Source organism: Pipra filicauda, unplaced genomic scaffold (genome assembly GCF_003945595.2).
Source record: "Pipra filicauda isolate LSUMZ 115617 unplaced genomic scaffold, ASM394559v2 scaffold287_size946512_pilon, whole genome shotgun sequence".
NCBI lineage: Eukaryota > Metazoa > Chordata > Aves > Passeriformes > Pipridae > Pipra > Pipra filicauda.
Window position 1 is genome coordinate 461,136 of NW_024104406.1, and position 14,895 is coordinate 476,030.

The 14,895-nt window shown below is 50.5% G+C and overlaps 1 long non-coding RNA gene across 5 annotated transcripts in view; it reads left to right on the forward strand.

Annotated features, from left to right (window-relative positions):
* LOC120323564 overlaps positions 1 to 14,801 on the forward strand; it is an 81,173-nt gene extending 66,372 nt beyond the window's left edge. For 2 of the 5 annotated variants that reach the window (XR_005564138.1, XR_005564141.1), the window contains 4 exons: positions 1,726 to 2,115; positions 2,885 to 3,180; positions 10,440 to 10,615; positions 14,716 to 14,801. This is a non-coding gene — a long non-coding RNA (uncharacterized LOC120323564). Of the gene's footprint in view, positions 1 to 1,725; positions 2,116 to 2,884; positions 3,181 to 9,461; positions 9,800 to 10,439; positions 10,616 to 14,715 lie in introns of all 5 variants that reach the window. The other 3 variants (XR_005564140.1, XR_005564139.1, XR_005564142.1) reach the window with 3 other exon arrangements.
* Positions 14,802 to 14,895: the final 94 nt, after the last annotated feature.

A 14,895-nucleotide genomic window follows, 5' to 3' on the forward strand; every position in this document is an offset into this window, starting at 1 on the left:
GTCCAGAGAAAATCAGATCAGATGAAATCCTATTTTGAGTGTCTCGTGCCAGGTTTAATTCCTTGCTCTGTGTCTCTCTCTGGAAGGAGTCAAGTGTCCTTGACAGTACCTGTCCCCTCTGGAGAGATAATTCTTTTGTTCCTCCACTTGTTCCTGTACCCTCTGTCTCTCCTTTAGTCTGGCCCATTCCCTAAATGACCCAAAAATGCCCATGCTCCCTCACAACAGAAATAATAACAGGAGGCAAAGATTCCAGATGAACGTTGTTCTTCTGAAATCTTCATTTACAGTTAGTTTGCAGCAGAATTTTTTTAGGAAGAATAAATTTCCTGTAATGGGAGTGAGTCAGCATGGATATATTGCAGGTAAATCATGTCAGACTAATTTGATCACTTATGCTAATGAAATAACTATCGGGCTGGATGGTATAAATCTATCTGGTTGCCCACAAGGCTTTAAGAAAATTTTGCCTGATGGATTATGGTCCAAACTCCCTCAGTGTAGGTTAAAATAATCTATTATTGAAAAGGGTGAAATACTGGGAGGAAGACAGAGCCATGGCTTGAAGCTAAGGGTGAGTGTCACTGAGGAGGTGACCAGGGAGCAGATCCTCTGCTGGGGCTCTGTAGTATTTTTATTAAAGATTTACACAGCACCGCAGCATTTGGATCATTAAATTTGCAGATGATACAGAGCTAAAGGGATCAGGCAAGACTTACTGGCCTTTCTTTGCAGGGAAATTACTTTTTGGCAGTAAAATCTTGCTAAATTATGTAGGGAGACTCAAACCATGATCTTGACTGGACCCAGATGCTCCGTGGCAGTTGCAGAACTGGAGGTGCAAAGTGGGGTCTTTGCAGTGGAGATGGGGAGGTTTGTGCTGGAGGGTGTGGAGGGGGAGAGGCAGCACCAGCAAGAGGACACAGAGAGGGTTTTCCTTAATTTTTTACATCTTTTTAGAGTCCTTAAGACGCTCTCACCCTAAGCATTTGCCCAGCAGTGTTGGATAAGCGGGAGCAGCTTTCAGAGTGATGTGCTGACTGTGCTGCTGCAGTGACAGTGGTACCTCCACGGCTCTTCCAGCCACCCTGGGAAACAACGTGCAGGCTTTGGAAGATGTTCTATAAGTAGCAGCTGATTTGTCACATGAGACTCTGAGCAGGGGAAGAGTGAAAATAACAGGAGAGTGATTTTTCCTCTATTTTGGTCTCTGATTTAAATAAGCTCCTGAGGCAGCATTCGTTTCTGGGAGAAGAGTGAAGCTTTTGAATTGAGATTTCTGCCATGGGAGTGAACACCTGTATTTCAGAGCCAGTGTAGGTGTTTAAACCTGGCCAGTTACACTCACAGCAGACCCAGATACTCCCAATTTCTTCAGCATTGCGACACTGAAGTGCAAACCTTCAGGCAGTGGTTATCATTAACAGAAGGGCAAAAATATTAAAATGTAACCCAGAAAATAAATCTGTTCAATAAATCAAAGGCAGAAGCGAAGATGAAATCTGAAATCCCTGTGTAGTGGGTATAACTCATTCCTACTGCTGGTTCAAAATCAACCATCACAGGGGAATTTAATGGTACCACTGTTTAGTGAAATTAGACTTGACACTGGCCAGGGACCTGTTATTGTGGTTGGGGAGGGTTTGCAATTGTTTGACACTCATTAGAAATCCCAATAACCTGTTTAAGGGCAGGCAAATTCAGATTCCCTCTCTCCTTCCACAGTTACTCATCACACCACAGCCCTGTGCTAATTGGAAAATGACTGGGGGAGGAGCAGGTCTGGGCCAGGCTGTCCCTGGAGCAGGGAACGCGCTGGGGCTGGTCCCGCACAGTGTCTGGTCCTACCCGACAGCCCAGGAAAAACCTGCAGGAAATGAACACCACCGTGGCTTCCCAGATCCAAAATAATTATTCATCTGTAACGATCCCGGTAATTCCTTTATGGGAATTCAACTCTGTTTCCTTCAGGGCCTCCAGCAGAACACACAGTTCCCTACCTGAAACTCGGTCCTGGCTTTTTGTTGATTCAGAGCCTGCCAGTGAGTTAGAGAGGTTTGCTGGTCCAAGCCACACTTCCAGGGAACGGACCTCTGAAAGCTCCCAGGCAACAGGGTAATCATGGAATCCCAGAATGTTTTGGGTTGGAGGGACCTAAAAGACTGTCTTGTTCCACCCCCTTCCATGGGCAGGGACACCCTCCACTATCCCAGGTCGCTCCAAGCCCCATCCAGCCCTTGGACACTTCCAAGGGATGGGGAAGCCACAGCTTCTCTCGGCAACTGTGGGTAAGCTGTGAGCTCCAAGCCTACAACCTTCCACCTCCAGCTAGAGGGAATCTTGTTTAGCTAAACCAGAATGGAGTGGAATGGGGGAAAATTTAGCTAATTGGGCTGTGCAAGCTGTCTGGGAAACACCATGAGGTCCTGCAGGGAGACAGGCAGGTGCAGAGAGGCTTCCTAGAGCTCACACCTGCGCGAGGAAGCAGTGAGGTGTGACAGGAACAGATCTGGGGAGTGAAATGTTTGGTGTTGGTCCACTGTGTGTGTTCTGGGGGGAATTCCTTGGGTTAGGTCTGGTCTGGCCCCGTGGCTTGGAGCATTCAGTAGCAGCTGGGTGTGTTGTGTGGGTCTCTGGAGCTCATCTTATGGCTGAAAGGAATCCAGTTCTGCAGCCTGGATGTGATTGCAGTAGAGGGAAGGTCAGGAGAGTCACCCCAAGGGGCTCCAGACTGAACCAAACACCGACACAGGCACAGAGGGGTCAGGGAGCTGGTCAGAGCAGCCTCTCAGTGCTGCAAACAGCAGGTGAAAGTTAATCTGAGCATGCACAGCCTGGTTTATTGTTTTGATAACACATTCACTCTGAAATGCTGTTGTTCCAGGGAAGCAATACTGTGCAGTCAGGAAGTTGCTTGTTCCATGATTAGCATCGCTGCAGCTCCCGAGGGAAGGGATGGCACTGTCTGGGCAGACTTGGAACCTGCTGAGAGCACTTGCACCTGGTACTCCACCCAGGATCCAGTCTGCAAGTGGAAAAGTTGCCACTGATGACTTGGAATTTAGGAGCCAAGAGCTGCTGTGCTGTGTGGGACCGCGTCGAGTGAGGGCGGTGAGGAGTGGAGTTCACCCAGCAGCTGTTTCACGAGTGCCCAGCTTGGCTTGGCGGGAAGGTGAACAGGTAAGATCAGCTCCTTCAGTTTATTCTCTGCAATACATTCATTTTTCATCTAGGAAATACACCCCTTGTATCCCACTGCCCGAGTCCGTGAGTTCCCTGCATATCCAAGCAGCAGATGAATTGTGGCAGTTCATCTTCCAAAAGCCAAGGGAGAGGTGGAAAAGGGACCCCTGTGTGTCGGGGCGGTGATTGATCCCTGTTTATTTTTGCTCAGATGCCAGGCTGGGGTTTGAAATAGAAAAGCAGGATCCTGTTTTGTGGAGTAACTTTCGGAGGGGGCCCTGAAGGAGGAATGTAAGACAGGGCTGAAGAGATCAGACAGGAACCAGGAGAACAAAAGGCAGCACTGTTGGAGATGTGGGAGTTGGTGCTGGATGAAGCAGGGCCTCCCGCTGTTCGCGGCTCGCGGCTGCCGGGGCCAGGCTGGCATCCCTGAGCAGGGGGAAATGCAGGGAAGAGCTAATCTATCCAAACAGAAGGACAGACTTAGCTTGAGAAGATGAGCATGCTGAGCTGGTTTCTGCTCTGTTACACCCTGAAACCTCGCTGATATCCGTGCAGCTCCCCAGCCGGAACTCGGAGCAGACGGGGGTTCTTTATGCATTTTCTCCAGAGCCAGACTGGTGAGGATTTGGTGAGGACTGGAGAAACTGATACTGAGATTTTCAGCTCGGCAGGAGGGAATCTGTGTTTGCTTAATTTGGGAAGAGACAGTCATATAACTTACAGTATGTGAGGCTTAGGCAGAAATATCCCCCGAGCATCGGACAGAGTTCGAGGCAGCCAGGAAAAGTCTTTCAGGCTGCCCGAGCCGTTCCACAGCACTTCCTCCATTCCTTCAGGTACAAAGAGATGCCTGCTCCAAACAATCTGTGCAAGGACTAGACTCCAGTCTAGCAATCCAGGGATTCCTACAGCCACATGTAGTCTAACCAACCACTTGTATAATTTTTCCGGAAGGTGAGTTAAAAAGCACCTTCTGGAAAACACCAAACCCCATCATTTCACCTGGCTCCCTGGCAGACTCTTCCAGTGCTGCACAGCCTGCACACCTGTTTCTGTCAGGTTTTACTTCAAGGTTAAATGTGCAATCACTGTTCCCCAAAGCCCTCTCCAGCAATTGCCATCCCCCTTATCAGTGCCTGTAGCAGTGACCAGATCCTGCCTCAGTCACATCTTGGACAAGCCAACAGCCTTGGGCTCCTTCAGGAGCCACAGGACAGCCTCCATTCCCCAGCTTTGCAGAGCTGCTCCTGTGTTTTCTCTTTCTCCATGAAGGAAAGAACTCAGCCTGAATGTGGCCTTCCAGCAGGTTGTTGGAGCTGTGTGCCAGAAGGGATCATCCATTGTCCCTTCTAAACACCCAGGGATCAGAGTCCCCCCTTTGTGGCAGCTTTAGGGCTACAGCAGATCCCTGTGATGTTTTCCAAGTTCTTTTCCAAACAATTCCTTTCTGAGGCAGCATCCTGTGAGTGTAACCTGCATTTCTGGTTTCAGATGTCCTACCTTGCATTTGACTTTTTAAATCATGTTTCACTGGCATGTGGCCAAGTCTCAGTCATGTCAGATCCCAGTGTATTGATAGTCCAGTCCTGCTTCTTGTTCCCCTCCCACCAATCTTGTTGGCATCTGCAAACCTCCCCACAACAAGGATTTATACAGAGTCATTTAGATCATTGATAAAAATATTGAAGAGAACGGTACTGGGAGTTTCTCTCTCCTTTTATCCCAGGCATTTTTACCCAGTGTAATATTGCTGTATGTTTATTGAGTTGTGGCTATTGGAACATCCAGTAAATATGCCTTTGAAGAGCAGCCAGTTTCCAGGAATGCTTTCCACCTTAAATATATATTCCCAGCCCATTCTGCTGGCAACTGAGGTTAAGGTTTGGGAAGCCAGAGGTGTTAAATGCATAGGGGTGTGTGTGTGTCACTGCTGGTGCCAGGTGTTTGCACAAGTGTAACCAGGTCATGCCCTGTGGGGTGGAGGCAGCTCATTGGTTTTTGGATCAGGAACTAACTCCTTGGCCTCCCAAGGTCCAGCAGAAGGATTTCCCATGTGGATTGCAGCAGTTTCTGAGCTGAAGGTGGTGTTGTTTCAGAAGAGCTCCTGTTCCTGGCTTTATGAGGTGCCTGGGAGCTGATCTGGGCTGCAGCTCACCACAGTCGTGCACCTTTGCCTCATGCCATCGTGTGACAGCCAGGCTGGACCCCGTCCTTGTGGGGGTCCCCACCTCAAAAACTCTTAATGCACATTTGGGATGTTTCTTTTCAGTTGCCAGCCTGGCACTGAACCCAGCAGGGAGCAGGGCTGCTCTGATTGCCATGCAGTGAGGTGGATCTGCAGGCTTCTCCAGAGCCAGTCCAGGTGTGCACAGGTCAGTGCATTCCCAGCACAGCAGTGCAGGCACCAGTGGGGCAGGAAGATTGCCACAAACGATACCTTTGCCACCAACAACCCTTTTTATGGGTTGTTTAGGACCTCTAAAGGGTGCAGCCCAGGAGCTCATTTAGATCACAGGTTATGAGGTTACAAACCCAGGGAATTGTTTATAAATATCCCCTTCACCCTCCAAATCCCAAATCCCAGGCTTTGGGAAATGTGGGTGTTGTAGGATCTGGCTTCACACTGGCAGAGGTTTAGGTGGGATATGGGGAAGAAGTTCTTGGCTCTGAGGGTGGTGAGGCCCTGGCACAGGTTGCCCAGAGAAGCTGTGGCTGCCCCATCCCTGCAAGTGTCCAAGGCCAGGCTGGATGGGGCTTGGAGCAACCTGGGCTAGTGGAAGGTGTCCCTGCTCATGGCAGGGGGTGGAACGAGATGAGCTTTAAGGTCCTTTCAACCCAAACCAGTCTGTGATTCTGGGATTCTATGATTTTGTGGTTCTAGGATTCTGTGATCTGCCCCTTTTGCAGCACTTCCCAAGAGGAGAGGTGTCAGGTGGTCAGGACAAGGACAGCTCTTGTGCCAGCAGCTGTGTAGCAAATCTCTATGCAGAAATGCATCCCAAAATCTCAGATCTGGCCAAATATCCCCAGGCTGGTACAGCAGAGCGCGAAGGAAGTGGTTGATATTCAGAACTTGGTCTTTAGCTGCACAGGAGCTGAAAGCACGGGCATGTCTGTGCCTCTGGGAGAGAGGCCCGGGGAGCAGGGCAGCCTTTGGCACAGGAACAGCAGCTGCCCCGTGCAGAGCTGGAGGCAGAACAGTCATTGTGAGCAGGAGGTGACTTGGCCTTCAAGGAGACACAGGAGCTGCTCTGGTTTGCAGAGCCTGGGCCTCGAGTCCTGATCTCACAGTGGGGTTGGCTGGGGAGCTTGGCACTGCCAGTGGGAAAAGGCCATGCAAAATAAACAAAACAGAGTCCCTTTGACAGGAATCAAGGAATTCTGACTGTACACAATATCATCCAACTGCTTCATTTCGGGGCTATTGCTCATGGCTTACAGGCAGGAGGAAATTAGGGAAGGCAGCTCCTGCTACACTCAGCTCAGTGTGGCCTGGGAAAGCCTTGGGCAGCCTATCCCCCATCCCTGTCTGCTTTTCATTATTGTTTTTATAGCCAGAAATAAGAGCTTTATTGGCTTTATTCATCTCCTGTCAGATGCCCAATCAACATCTGGCAACGCAGCAATTCCCAGAAAGTGCTGACCTAGTGAGAGCCAGCAGAGCAGGAGGTGCAGAGGAAGGTCTCCATCCCCCTTCCCATCCCTGACTGCCCTTTTAATTATCTTCCCAGCCAAAGTGGGATGTGTACCCTCACCTCACCCTTGCTGCCTGCCTGGAGTTCAGAACACCAGGCTCGTGGGATTTCCTGGGCTTGGAAGGCACCTGAAGGAACATCAGTATGGAAACAGGGGCAGAAGGAGCTGAGCAGGAGCCAGGGCATCCTAAAAACTGCTCCCGGGCTGGAGCTGGCCCGTGAGTGGGGAAGAGACTGGACAAAGGGATCAGAAAGGAGCTGATCCCTTGCTTTGTGCAGGGCCTGGCCAGTGTCAGAGGGATGCACATGGCAGGGCAGAGGAGCTCAGCTCTCCCTTCTCCCCTTTGCCTTTGTTTGCATTTGCACAGGACTCAGAACTTAGGCATGAAAATACAGGGATTTTTGATAGTTTCCTGCAAGTCAGAGGATTTTAAGATCCAGCAGAAGATTGACTAGAGAGGGACCCATTTTTTTTTACTTCAGTGCACATTGAACTCATAATAAAATCGGGTGTAACAAGCCAGAGGCAATTTCTGTTCCATTCAGAGATTAGCACGAGTTGTGGCTGCTCCAGCAAGTCCAGCAGGTTCCCTGTCAGATCCCTGGGCTCCCACACTGGATCTCTTGAGCCCCCTTTTCCCACATGGTCCCACCCTGACTGCTCCCGTGGGTGTGGGTGGCTTGGTTTGTGCTCTGTTGTGGTACCTGCCCTTCCACATCTTGGCTTTCCTTTGCTCCCCTTCTCCTACATTCCAGCTCCAGCCAGTTGGTCAGGGCAGTTCCTCCCCCTTCTCTGCCAGGATCTTCTCCCCACATTTTGGTCTGGTTTTGCTGCCCACCTCCATGGGAAGTTCCCTCCCGTTCCTTTGGCAATCCTGTCCCTCTGGTTGCTCTCCTGTCCTGTTCCAGCTGCTGCCCAGCTCTGTGAGTGCTCTCCTGCCCACAGATCCTCTGTGGGCTCTTTGGCCCCTCTGTGAGCCTTTCCCAAGCCTCCACACCGAGACACCATCTAACCAAGGCCACTTTGTGGCTTCAACTGGTCTTGTCACCTTGTGCCTGAGGAGCCTTCGGTGCCCATCAGGAGTAGAGCGGGTTCCCCCTTCCTCCTGCCCAGAAGTGGAGCTTCTGGGGGAGATGTAGCCAGGGCAGATAGTCTTTGGCACTCCATTGGAAAAGCTGTAACCCAGCATGGTCTTGGCTGGGTCTTGGCTACCCTGGGAGTAGCAAACCCTGCCACGAAACAAGGACTCAGACCCTTGTAGCCCACCACGACGCCAGGTGCTGGGAGACTGGTCCCATCCTGCCCATTTTTGGGATGTGCAGGCACCCCAGAGCTGGGTGTCATTGCTTGTTCTGTGCTCCAGACCCGCAGTGAGAGGTACAGCTCTCTTAGAGAAAGGGTCCCCCTGAACTGCCTCATCAGCTGCCCGCTCATGTGAGCAAATGCCACCAGTGCGAGCCGAGGCACCGCAATCCAGCCCATAATGCTCCTTTAAAGACATTTCAGCAGCTCAATTAAGTTTCCACTTGTGTGTTTTCTTTCTCCCCGCTTTGCTTTCATGGTCATTTAAAACAAATAAAGTGAGCAGAACACGGCAGCGTGATAACCACCCTTTAATTCCCTTCCCACGGGTCTCCCGATTATTTGGTGATTCAGCGGCAGCGGGGGGAACATTTACAGAGGGGAAGGCGGGAGCTTCCCACAGGGACACAGCTCGCAGCCCAGGGCCCCCGAGCCTCGGGGAGGAAGTACGTGCCTCGGGTTTTCCCTCTGAGCCCCGTGGATGTGGTGAATGCCGTGCAGAGCCGGGCCCTGCAAGAGCAGCGTCCCCGCTCTCAGTGCCCTCGTTGTTCTCGCATTGTGCGCCGGGGACGGGACCCGTGCTCAGGATGTATTTCATGCTTCTGTGCAAACACAATATGAGATGAAGAATTCATACCCTTGCACAAGGAGACCAGAGTGTATTTTCTCATAATAAGGAAAAGCAGCCAGATCAGAGCCTGCCAATTCCTGCCCCGTGCTCCCGCCTTCCCTTGGAACTTCAAACAAGCCTGTGCTTTTACACTGGCGCAGAGAAGTGTATTACGTTTTTTTAAAACCCAACACAAATCCTTTTGGATCTTTTTTTACGTTATTCTCCCCACCTCTGTCTTGGTAGGTGACTTTTCCAGCCCTCCCCCACTTGGTCTGCTGGGTCTGAGTGGAGGTAAAGGAGAATTCCATGTGTTTTGTGTGTGTGAACAATTAATAGTGGTACAGTGTCTTGCTGGAAGAGGGTGTAAAACAGACCCCAGGAGGGGAAAAGTAACCAGCCTGCTGAACACTCGGGAGCTTTTCCTGTCCTGTAGGCAAACACCGTGTGGGGGTTGGTTTGCTTATTCATCAGCTGCAGTAAATAACGGGCCTCACCTTGAGCTCTCCTTCAGCCACTTCTCCTCCCCAGCCCCCCGGCTGGCAAGGAAAGGGAATATTTACTGTCCTTTGGGTGACAGACTGGGGGTTTATAGCTGTTCACATTTTAGCCTTTGTTTCCTCCCTAAAGAGCTCTGTTTTGTTCTCTGTGGCTTTGTCTTCCCCAGCACCTGAAGCCTCTTCTGGAGTGTCCAGCCTGACCGTGTACTGAGCCCCTCATTCCCACATCCCAGCCAGGCACTGTGCATGGAGGTGCTGCTCTGGGCAGGGCACAGGATGCACCTGAGTCACTTCAGACATTTATAATCTGATCTGTGAGAGCAGCACCGTCAGCAGCTTTTCCTCCCCCTCGTGCAGTACCCAGAGACGTGTTCCCATCCCTGGGCACTTTGGAAGTCCCAACAAGCCACGAGTGGCCAAGACCTGCCGAAGCCTGTTGATCCAGACACTGGATTCCTAAAACCTTTGCTTTCCCCAACACCTTCATAAAGTGTCCTGAATTAAGGTGATTCAGGGAGCACATTTCCAGACTGTCAGAGAGCTGCATCCATCACTCCCCTGAACATGCACCAGATTGTTAATGCTCCAGGCCAAATACCACGTCTTTTTTAATGCCTACCAAATGCAGTGTGTGCTGCTGGCTTTATATTTATAATAATTATTACAGGAACGGCAGTACCCACATTCCTATAGGCTGAAAGTGGTCAGGAACAGACAAAAAAAATGATTCATTGTTCCAATTAATGCTGGAGCTCGCACCGGTGATTAATTAGCCTGGCGATAGTGCCATGCAAAAGATCAGGGTGAGAATTAATAGGGAGACACGTGCTGACTTTTAAGAGGGTTCCACCAGTGTTTGGTGCCCTTCCTTGGGCTGCCTCAGCCCGTTAATTAGAGGCACCGGCGCGGGCTCGCTCCGCACCGACAGACCCAACGGCTGGCGGGGCGGAATATTTATATGACAGTGTGCAGCAGAAAACTTCAGGACTAAATTCCCATCCAGGTCTCTAAATATAATTTTGAAATGTCAGAGGTGCTGGGAAGAACGGCGGCGCCGCATGAGGTTGCTGTCAGGGAGAGGCAATAGTGTGCCAGATTTATACTGGGCTGAACAGGCAGGTGACTTTTCAGCTCCTGTGTTTCAGGGAGCCTGAAGTGCTCTGATGGACCTGTTCCACCCGGTGGGAGGCAGAGAATCCAGTGGGAACACGTGCTGCAGCTTCGTGCACCTCACTTGGATGGGTGAGATGGAGCAGGGGCAGCTCCCGAGAGCCTGCGCGTCCCCACGAGGCACAAACCACTCAAGCACCAGCCTTTGAAGGTGAGCCCTCTTGGCAAAGTTTCTCCTCCAGGTTTTATCCATCACTCCTTCTGCTGCCTCATTATCTTTTCCTTCTGCATATTGGTCCTCCCACTACCCCAATTCATTTTGCTATTGACTGGTTTGTAGGGATGGGGTGTAGCCAGTCCTGCCCCGGCTGAGCCCGAATCGCTGACGGGGCCGATCACTCTGATCACACATCAATCTGAGAGCACAGGCAAAGTTCCATCCTGCTGAATTAATTGTTAGGAGCTGCAACCCCAATGTCTTTGTAAATAAAATATTTTAATCTCATGGGGCCTGCCTGGAGAGAGGGGAATAAATACATCAATATGTAAATGGATCCACAAGAGGAGGATGAACTGGGACTTTGCAAAACTGATAAAGCATCTTAGGAGACGTGTTGTCACTGCACTTCGTGCATATTCTGATGAAGCAGACAGAGAGGCTGGATCTGAGCCTGGGTTGGGGGGGGGAGGAGGAAGGGAGGGAGGGAGTAGTGTGGGCACCAGCACACCGTGACTGAAATTCTTGTATGGATTGATTTGACTCAAATATATTCCGAGGCTCGTCTAATTGCTCCTTTAGTCTCAGGCTTTGATTTTCCTGTTGTTTTCACGTCCCTGTTGCTGAGTCTTTCCTGCATTTCAAGCAGCCTGGTTGGGGCAGTGTCCAGACCAAGCTGCCCCTCTGTGTGACCAGGAGTCAGTACCTGTCCTTGCCGAGCCCTTCCACAGAGCCTCTGCAGCAAAGTGGGCACAAAGAGTGAAGGACAGTGAAGGTCAGGCTTTTGCTCGATCCGTGTTTTCTCTGTGTAACAGCCTTGGGGGTTCTTTTGGAAAACAAAGCCTGAAGCTTTTGGGACAGCTCGTTCATGATGGGCCCGTGCTGGTGTGACCCCCATGGGAGATCTGAGGGAGCTGGGGGAGAAGGTGCAGTGAGCAATTTGCTCGCGTGCATCCTGCAGGATCCTGCCTGGCTCTCCCTCACCTCTCCTGCCCTGTGCCCTGTGCTGTGTTACCCCCTTCTCAGGAATCGCCGCTCTCCGGCATCGCTGCCACATCCCACGGCACGAGTGGGAACACAGAGGCTCTGCTCCCAAACAGCGGCTCACCTGCGCCGTGTCAGGCAAGAGCAAACCTGTCACCCACCTCGGGCACCCGGGCGCGTCTCCAGTGATTTCCAGGGCGAGGCGAGCAGGAGAACCCTCCCACCGCACTGCCCGGGGCGCTGCCTCCCTGTCCGCGGGCTCAGCTCCAGCCCTTGTTTTGCAGCGCGCACGTGGAATTTTATCACCTTCAACAATGGAATCTGTCACCTTCAAGCTGCCTTATTGTAATCTGGGGATTTGTGCCCCGGCCCTGTAACAGGGGCTGGGCTCCTGCCACAGAGCACCGCGTCCCTCCCTTTGCCATTGCTAGCGCCTGTGGGCCGGCGGCGGGAACTTTAGGGACATATTTGGGCTTGTTTCCTCACCGGGATCAGATCCTTAATTGATCTGTCTTCTTTCCTTTCTCTCTCTTTGCCTCCTTCTGTCTCACGTGCATCTCAATCCCCGTCTTCTGATCTGCTTCACCACCCCCTCCGGCTCGGAGAATAAATCCCATCAGACCTGCGGTACAGCCAGGATGCAGGAGGGGATATGGCATTTTAAAGAAGCATAAGTACGTGTTTTAAACGATGGCACCTTCATGTTGCATCAGGTATAAAAGCACAGGTGTTTGAGTCATTGGCTGGTGGATCTTCTCTGTGAGAAAGCGATTTGATAGTAAAGGGAGTGGTGCCTCCTCAGCAGACAGGGCTTGGATGTCACAGCCCTTCAAGTGGGCTGTTGTGGGAGCCTCTTTGTGGGCAGTTTGGGAACCTGGGTAATAAATTAAGTTTGATTAATCTGCTTTAATGATCTGCTAAGATCAGAATACTTGCTGCATTTCTCTAGCTCCCATTGTAGCTGCATTTTTGCTTTAGGGGCTGAGCAGTTCCCTCTGAAATGCAGTTATGTGCATTTGCATATGCATTTGTATGGGCTAATTATAAACTCACCTCAGCGCTGTGATCCTGCACAGCAAAAGGGTTGTCCCCGTTTGGAAACGTCTGCTTTGGTGCAGTAATCAGAGGGATTTTTTTTGTAAAATCATTTGGCCACATCTTTGGGGCTTAGATTTTCAGTGAATAATCAATAGCCGCAACAAAAGATTTAAACAAAAAAAAAGGTGTTCATTGAAGTTTCTCCGCAGGAAAAGATCGATAACATGTATTATTAAATATAAAGAGACTTATGTCTCGAGTTCCATTGCACCACAGCTTATAATAACCCTTCAGAAGCTCGAAGCAGGGCTTTTTTTCATTAAACAAAACGTTGTGTTCCCCTGCTGCCTTCGTTCCAGCAGCATATTGGAAGGTGCCTGTGCCCAGCAGCTCTGGCCTGGAGGGCTGTGCTCACCCCTGCCTGTCGATGCCGTGGGTTATTTAATAAAAATGGAAATATTTATTTCCAAAGTGGATGTGTAAGGGATGTCAGCATGTGAACAGTGGCAGGGAAGCACATCTTCTGGGTGGCAGTTTTAAACATCTGCCTCCTGAGCATCTAAGCAGGACATGGGGACTTGGAGAGGGCCCTGGTGACTAGGGGTGCAGTTGGTGATGGTGCAGCTCATCCCCAGGTCTCCCACATCCAGTGGTCCCAACCCTGACCTATCCCCTCTCTCTCTGTGCACTTGGACATTTTAGGGCATGATAGTGGTCTCTGGGACTGGGAGTACAAGGATTTCCAGCACCACCGGCGAGGAGCTGGGGCAAACCCCTCATTGCTCTGCGTCCCTCCGTCGCTGGGTGTTCCGGGAGTGGGACTCGCAGGCCAGCGCTCCGAGGCAGCCAGGAAGGCTTGGAATAAAGAAATGCTTCAGTCCTGTTTTCATTCCCCATGGTCAGGTTCCAATATCCAAATTGGGATTACCAGAGTGAAATGCAGTTGGGTTTTGCCTCTGCTGACCTTCAGCAGCAGCTGTTCCAGCCCTGGGTCCTTGGAGAGCTCTGGGGATGCACCTCTGTGTGATGTGTCAGGCTGATATTCCTGCCTCCAGCCTGTCCTAAGCCAGGACTGACATACCCAACTGCAGAGGTTTTGTGACAAGCCCGTGGAAACCTTTTCTCCAGCACATACAGATTTTTTTTGCAGGGCAGAAATAAGCAGCAATGCAAATATCATTCTCTGTTTTGTTTCCCCTGTCTTTTTTCCCCCTTTGCTTCAGGAAAGCAGGAAGAGGCGAGGAAGGATTGACACCTATCCCGCCGAGGGCCTTTGCTGAGGTGCCTGCTGGGAGCACTCGCTGGGTGTTTCTCCCTAGGCAGGAGCTCTTTTCGTTTTCTCGCTGCCTCACAAGTCACACCGAGGTGCCTGGAGAAGGATTTGCTGCTTGCTTATGAAATCCATTCTCCCTCGAGGATCTGCTCTTTCCAGCTTGATAAACTTCTAATTCTTGCTGTCTAATAACACCGAGGGACTGTGTTTTGTGCCTCGATGAGGATTTTGTGATTGATGTTCACCGGCACTTGCAGGAGACCAGTAACCTCATTTCATTTTTGACAGAACATCGGGACAAGAGCTCTGGCTCCTTCCCCCTTCTTGGTCAGGTATAAATGAAAGAGAAAGTGAAGTGGATCTCATCTGTCCAGATCTACTCTCTCACCGTGTTGCTCGACTGCTGACACTGTGTCTGCCCCACGTGGCTCATGGGCACGTGGTCAGAGGACACGCTCGGCTTATTTCTGCTATCGCTGTGTTATCTTGTTTTTATTCTTGGTTCTCTGCACTGTCTGGGATGTTTGGAAGGAGCTGCTGTAACTTGGCGTGGGAGTAGATGGCTTAAATATTACCTCACAGAGTCCATGTGAATTTAGAGTAGATAAGGATTGGACCCCAAATGACTTTTTTAACCCATTCCTGTATTTTCTAGTTATTTCCCTCTGCTCTTTCTGCTCTATTTCCATCAGATTTGAGATGTTTTATGCTTAGACCAACTTCATCTGTGATACCTGAACAGTTTCTACATGGCCAGTAGAGAGATCTTGCACTTAAGCACATGCATGTCCACACACAGGTACCCCCTCTGATGAAGGGCTTGTCAACATAAGAAATCCCAGAGGAAAAACACCCACAATGAGGAATTCACAGAAAATACACTAGGTACTATTAACCAAGGTAGCCAGGTGATATCATTCACCAAACTGTGACACTGTTCTCATAGAGTAAATATCATTTCCCTTTAAAAATCCCTTTT